The 7863-nt window shown below is 34.5% G+C and overlaps 1 long non-coding RNA gene across 1 annotated transcript; it reads left to right on the top strand.

Annotated features, from left to right (window-relative positions):
• The first annotated feature begins 1907 nt into the window (after positions 1-1907).
• Positions 1908-3411, top strand: LOC140523766 (uncharacterized). Its single transcript, XR_011973462.1, has 2 exons — positions 1908-2189; positions 2713-3411. It is a non-coding gene; the product is annotated as an uncharacterized lncRNA (long non-coding RNA).
• Positions 3412-7863: the final 4452 nt, after the last annotated feature.

Here is a 7863-nt window from a genome sequence, read left to right as displayed (position 1 = left end):
CAACAATGAGGACAAGTTGGTCCAGAATACTTAAAGCTTACAGATTGCTAATATGAAGAGTGTATACATGACTGACAAATAAGGAGCTACAGTTTTTATTATTCCTTTAGGTTTTCATATATTTCATTTCAAAGACAGAAGAAAAATGCAGTTATATGACTATGTCCTGAAAGTACAGGACTGTATACGTCCATATTTTGGAAATTCTCACATCATTGGTTTTTTATCATTTTTTCATAGAATTATAGCAAATAGCAAATAATTACATAGATTTTTATGGAGATTTTATAGTGTATGCTAATTTATTCTTGTAATAAATGCCTATTATGACAGAATGTTAATATAAAAATGCTATGAAATCCAATCTTGGGTACTTTTAATCATTCATTTCTCTAGATAAAACTGTACCTATGTGTATGTGTGTGCATATAAATATACATAGGGCATCTAGGTGGTGCAATAGATAGTGCTTTGGGCTTGGAGTCAGGAAGATATCTCCTTGAGTTCAAATCTGGCTTCAGACACTTACTAGTTATGTGACCCTGAGAAAGTCACTTAATCCTGTTGCCCCAGTTCCTCATCTGTAATATATAAAATGAACTGAAGAAGGAAATAGCAAACCACTCCAGTATCTTTACGGAAAAAATCCAAAATGGGGTCACAAACAGCTGGAAATGACTAAACTGACCCAACAACAACATATACATACATTATAGTGTACATATATATGGATGCCTGTATCTATACACACACACATATTTATATACATAGATCGTTTATAATATATGAATACATATGTACATGGGTAAAGATTTAAAGACAAGCATGCATACATACATATAACAATATATTGTGGAAAATAATATTATGCTGTATCATTTTGATGGAATCTTAATAAGGCTGCCCCCAGCCCCAGTATTCTAACTTCCTTATGGGCCTCATTGAACAGCAGGTCCACTGCTTCTTCCTAGCCACTGCCCATCCATCCAATCCCATCTCAAAATCCTAACTTCCTCATCTATGCATTACTGCCTCACCAGAGCAACGGGAGTGTCCATCAACTCATGCCCCAAGAGAAAAACAGGTATGTCAGTGTGATGGGATCCCAGACACTGTCCCTAGCTAGCCACTACCCCTAGACCCATTCCTCCTATTTCCCACAGAAACAACAGGTGCATCCATGTATTCAACCACAACCACATCCATCTAATCTCAGATAGGATTACGATAGCCCACCAATCAGAAAGCAGCACTACCAGGATGCCAGAGCAAGATATGGACCCCAAAGCAATAAAAGAGATTCTCCCTAATTAGACACCTGTGCAGTCATATCAAAAGCAGTCCTTTAGATGGATTTATGAAGTTGAGAGGTTTATTATAATATCATTATTATATATTAATATCGCTCCATGGGTTTTTCTGTATGCATTGTGGATAATTGTGCTGGAAGTTCCACTGAGGCTGGGATCCCTCCCCAATTCCCTAATCCCTTGACAAACCACTCCTACCTTTTTAATATTTGTAATTTCTGTTGTATAATCAGCATCATTACACTATAAATTTGCCTGTCTTATCTTACTAAGTTGCTGGTTCCTTTTGGAACTCAGTCCTCTGGAAATCATCACCCTCAAAAATGCCTTCACCTGAATTAGAGGTAGTCTGAGCGTGAATTCTTTGAGATGACCCCACAACACACCATAAAATTGCAACAATTTAATAGTCATTACTCTGTAATCCATCCTATTGCCCAACTGTTAAACCCAGTTTCTCAGTCTAGCTAAAAAGACAGTTTCTCCCAGTTTGAAATAAAGGTCTAGTTAAATAATGGGATCACTCCTAGCCTCCAGGGCATTTGCCAGCTAATCAGCTAATCAGTTTAAAGTGTGACCCTTGAGTTGCTTACAGGAAAACAAAGAAGCAGCTTGGACTTCACCTGGGACTTCATCCCCTTCACCTGGTTTGGCTCCCTTGTCCTCACTTCTTTTCAAAATTAGGGGTAATTTGGTCCCCAAAAGGAAGGCTAACCAGCAGGATATTGATTGAGATGGTTTTGACTTTCTGTCCAGGATTACTAGAGGCAGATGAGACCCATAAAGCAGTTGTAGACTACACCCAAGTTCTGTAGACTAATCCTAGCACTTGAGGATTACTACCATCTCCCAAAGAAGAGGTAATAGGGAAGATCAGAGGTAATTGTTAACCTTCCTCCTCATTAAAATATCTACCAATTGGGATTGTCTTACCTTTGTCAGGGGAGTTCCAAATGAAGTACTGTGAGGCCAATCAGAAAGAAGATGCACCTATGTTTAAAAGACCCTATTGGCCCTCATTCTAGGTGTTTGGTAATTAAGGGATGCCATTGACCCAATTTATTGATTAGTGCTAGCCTAACTAATAAATTGATCATGCTCAGGTCATTGAACTTCTGAGAAATTCTCTCTGACCTACTTTATTAACAGTTATACACATTTATTAACAGTTTTAACTGTAATCTTGTCCTGGAGAAAAATCGTGTCTCTGCTTGCCTCACTGTCATTTTATTCCCTACAATATTTAGTTAAACAAATACAAATTGATAATTCTAAGCATTTAAAATATAATGTTGTTTTGATTAGTTATGATTTTTGTTATTTTCTTTGCCTTTTATGCATTTATTAATTATATTTCTCTCTGTTTCTGTCTCTTTTTCTTTTTCTGTCTTTCTCCCAAAAGAAAATGATTCTTTTTCTTCACCTTCAAGTCCTTAAACAGAGAAGGGAAGTATCCTTCAAACATGATGTACTTGTATGTCTTTCTGAGATATCAAGGGCAGAAGACCTTTTTACTACTCTTGTTTATGCTATCTTGGTTGCTTCAGAAGAATTATTTAATTACTTGTGTCTTAGGAAGAAAGGAAGGAAAAAGAAGGAAAGAAAGAAGAAGAGAAAGAAGAAAGAGGAAGGGAAGGAAAGGAAAGAAATAGAGAAAGAGAAGAAAGAAACAAACAAAAATAAAATATTCAAAGCACTCAATTTATAATATAGAAATATGATCAGTACAAGGACATCTTGTGAAAATTGGAATGAACCATATAAAATTTATCATAGCAACATTTTGTTTTTCTGTCTGGACCTTTCCATGCCCTATCATGGCTTACTGTACCACAGGCCATAGGAAAACTCCATTGTGTCCATCAAGTACCATACCTGCATGGAGGTACTTTTCCCATAGGTGGCAAAGAAAGAGTTGGGTTCAGATTAAGGGCAAAAAAGTACACTTCTGGTTTTCTGAGTTATATAAGAAGGTGTTTCCTGTACCTATGCAAAAGCTAAAGATGGCTAAGGATTTTTCATTCCCAATAACCACAAATCTCAGAAGACAGAACCCTATAATTGAAGCTCTGTTATATCAATTAAAGTTTAAAACATTTTGTTAGTTGTGGAGTGATTATTATACAGAGTATTGTACAGTGTATTGGCGGAGAATCTATATTCCTCAGAAGTTCTTCAGGAATTTATTTATTTGCTTGCTTGTTTGCATGGTTATTTGTTTGTTTGTTTTGCTTACTTATTTAGTTATATGGAAGATAAGTAGGGATGTTCTGTAATTCCCATATCTTCTATAAATTATTAAAACTGGTAACAGTTTCACTTGTTCTACACTGCTTAATGGGCCACACCTTCTCTCCAGCTTCTAGATTAGCAAATACTTTCCATTTCATTCTCTCTTTGCTCAATGAGTAAATATTGCAAATAGATCAATTTAACCTATATGTTCAGATAAACTTCCTAAAAACCAAATTATCCTGAATTAGAGTTGGCTCCCTTGGGAGGTAGTAGGTTCTCCTTCCTTACTGGCCTTTAAATAGAGTCTGGATGACCACTTGCCAGGTATGTTGGTTTTTTTTTTTTGACATAATTTTCTGATTTTTAGTTCAGTTACTGCTATGTAAATTATTTCAAATTAGTCTCATTTAATTTTTCTCTACTCATAGAACTTTTAAGATCCTTGACAATGAGTAAAACTAGTAGTTATTCTTTCTCCCTTTTCTTTCTCCTATACTATTTAATTTGATTTCATTGGTGTAGAGAATTTTCAGCAAGGAAATTCATTATCAGTGTAGTTTAGAAACTGGCTTGCAATTTATAATTTTAGAAAATTAAATGGAGACACTGAAAGATTATGAGACTTACCCTGTATCTTGCAGCCAGTGTAAAAGATGGTATTAACACTTACATCCTCTGAATCCCCCTGCCAGTTTTCTCTGTGCAGTGTCATAATATCTCTATTTTCTTAACAATTAGAAAATAGTTCTTTTATTTTCAAGTCTTGTTGTAATTGAAGAAACCCCAAAGGCCAAGTCAACAGTGAAAGCAAGAAATGATTTTCCTGAACAGAATATGTAGTCCTTTAAAAGTCCTATCTTATTCTGAGCAAATCAGCATCTTCTTAAGGTTTCTCTTAAAGCTAAATATATTTGTAAGTAGAAGAGGATTAAGATTCACTGGGGCTTCTAGATAACAAAATCTCCTCTTTAGACCATCATACTCATTACCTTGTTTGATAATTGATTACACTGTTATTACCCCATCTTATATACATGGTGGAATTAAAGTTCAGAGATGAAAAAAATTACCTTTGCTCACAGCAATGTTATATGGAGACAGAAATGATATAGATAGGAATAAAATGATAAAGATAGAGATGGATAGAGATGATATACAGATATAAATGTATATAGATAGATGGATATCTATATTTATACAGAGAGAGCTATATATATGTATATATATATATATGGATATGTGTGCATATGTTTGTGTGTCTATATCTGTCTATACACACACACACACACGCACACACATACACACACATACATATAGATATAGCATTGATTACATAATTACTGTGTGTCAGGTCCTGTCCTAAATTTGAGGGATAAGAACACAAGCAAACAAGACATTTTTTGACTTCAATGAACTGAGTTTATAATGGGAAATAATGATGCAAAAATGGGAGATAGTAGGGGAGAAGTAAGCATGTTGAAAACAAGTGAAGTTAACCAAAATTGTAAGTGAGACTTAGGCCCTATAAATTCAAGTCAAAACTCACCTATCATAGGTATGGGAACCTGAGGTGAGTTCAAGTTACTAGTGGGTAGACAGATATAATTTTAAAAAATCTATAAATTATTGAAAATTTTCTTCAATTCTCAACTTCCCTTTGCTGTGGTTATCTTATCATAAGTTGGGAAATTCTCTTTATTATTTACTTATCTAGAAATCTAAAGATTTCAATCTAAAATTTACTGAATGGAAGAAATAATTACAAATTCTTGCCCTAGATTTGACACCCTGTGGGTGTCATGGTTCACATCTTAATAGAATTCTAGTTAATTCCATGAGCACATTTTGGGAAATAAATGATCAGTGTTAACATAACTAAAGATGAGATCTCCACACAAGAAGCCTATATACTAGAAGTAAGATATATAACAGACTTGACAAATAATGTTGGGTGTAAGAATGAGGATGCAGTAGTGTTAAGGAGGAAAAAAGAGGTGGAGAGAAGGATGCCATGGCATCAAGGACTTGAAATTCATTGAATAAGGCATTAGAGATAAAGGGGAAGCACGTAGGAATTGGTGGAGGTGCAGAGAAAACAAGTCAGAAGAAATAGGCCCTTGCAGTTCTGGTTGGCAGATTCTCAGGCACTCAATATTAATATGACCCCACTGACTGGGTAAACACTTTAGTCACTTTTTTATCTCTCCATATTTCTTTAGTTTAATTTTTTTCCTACTACTTGTAGATGAATATGGACTCACAAAATTCAGATTGGAAAAAAGGAAAGTAGAGGTCATCTAGAAAAGCCCCTCAAAGATGAGGGTAACTGACAATCATCGAAGTAAACCATATAAGTGGTTCCCCCTTACTTATACAGGAAGTAAGTGGCAGATCTGACCAGAATCCATACTTGGGACCTAGAATTAAAATACATTACCATTTGCATTGATGAACATGAAATGGTTACAAAGAAATTTTCTGGAAATGTCCCTCTACCCTGTGCTTCCTTATAGCTAAAGCCATGAAAATATAGATTTGATAATTATCTTAAGATTTTTTTGTTCCCATTTAAGGTGTTTTTTAGATCTTTTAAGTATCTGTAAGTGAAGTAGAATTGGTGAGCAATTTGTTGATTTTAAGGGGAATTTTTTTCTTTAGCACTTTAGTGATTTGTCTCTGCATTTTCCTAAAAGATGATCATAGAAAAAGAAGAAAAAGCTAATATAGTCTTATTCCAAGACAGTATATTAATGCACAGCATTTCTAAAGTTCCATGCACTTTGTTTCAGATTCAGGGCTGATAGTGTACAAAGACAGATCATTCTCTATGACTTGGGAGAAAACATACTGAATCCAACAAATATTTTTTTTCATTTTAAAAAGCAAAAGTTGTTGTTGATTTCTGAAGTATAAGCTATATCTAAACATGACAGGCAAGGTGGCATTGTGCATATCATAAGGCTGCAGACATTTAGAGATCATATCATTAGCATTATCATCAAGATCACAGCTAACTCCTATATGGCACTTTAAGGTTTGTAAAACACTTTATGCATATTGTCTCATTTTATTTTCACAACAAACCTGAGGTAGGTGATATTATCATCATCATTTTACAAGTGAGGGAACTGAGGCACTGAGTGCCATTGCCTAAAAAGTTTTAAGAAGTATTAAAATTCAGCTCTTCTGTAATCTGTCTAGAACAGTATGTATTTTCTTTCATCTAATTTCATATTCAAAGTAGGAAAATTATCAACGATTTTTTCTTTTAGGACACTGCACTTTACAATTACATAAGCTGGTTTGTTTCCTTCTAAAATTTCTATTGCCTATTATAGATTGTAAGAAAAGCACTGTTCTGAATGCTCAGTTATTGTATGCTAGGTTTGTTTATTTAGTACACACACACACACACACACACACATAAACACACACATACTTTTAAAAGTACTTGAAGGGAAAAAAAGGAACGATTAGTTTGGTCCTTGGTTTTTTTAAGATAAAATGTGAGCAGTAATGCAAGTGAAAGATAAATTTTCATTATTGTTTGAGTAACTGTTAATACCTGACTTTTATTTAATGTTTTAAAGATTGCTAAGCACTTTGCACAAATTTTCTAATTTGAGCTTCATTATAACTTTCTGAGGTAGGTGGTACAGGTAGGTGGTACAATCTTACAGATGAAGAAATTGAGGTTCAGAAAGTTTAAGTAAAATTGTCTAAAGTCATACCGTTTATTAAGTATCAGAGGCTTAATTCAAATCCAGTTTTAGGAATTGTGAAAATTAAAAAGTTTGGAGAGATATAGTTTCTGGGTAATTTAATCAATTTATTAACAATGCCAGCAGGTTATTAATAAAAGGATGGTCATTTGGCTGTCTCTCTTAGACGAAAGACAACCAAAGTGGTATACTCACAGTTTATATACCTTTCCAAAAACGTGGGTGGTCAATGATGTACTGACAGTGACCCTTGGACAGAGGAGTTATCTCTACTTAGACCATTCACAGCCTTGGGATATCTAGAAAAAAAGAATCTGTGCCCATCCAAGCTTGAGTAGAACACAATGGGCTTACCCACCATAGAATAAATTTTTGTAAGGTTGAGTGAGTTAATGAATTAAACTGAAAAGAGTTAATGCAATCTCACTATCAGTAATGTTCTTCAAGAGACATTAAAATCAGGACTCTGAAAGAAGGGGAGAGCTTTGAATCACCCTAAGACATAAGTTATTAATAATCATTTCTCTCACAATGATAAGGTCCTCCCAAAGATCAGAGCATAAGTGGTTAGCTTTATAGTCCTAACGACAATGATA

The sequence above is a fragment of the Notamacropus eugenii genome, chromosome 2 (assembly GCF_028372415.1).
Source record: "Notamacropus eugenii isolate mMacEug1 chromosome 2, mMacEug1.pri_v2, whole genome shotgun sequence".
Lineage (NCBI taxonomy): Eukaryota > Metazoa > Chordata > Mammalia > Diprotodontia > Macropodidae > Notamacropus > Notamacropus eugenii.
Note: the sequence above shows the minus strand (reverse complement) of the source record. Positions and strands in the feature narration are given on the sequence as shown.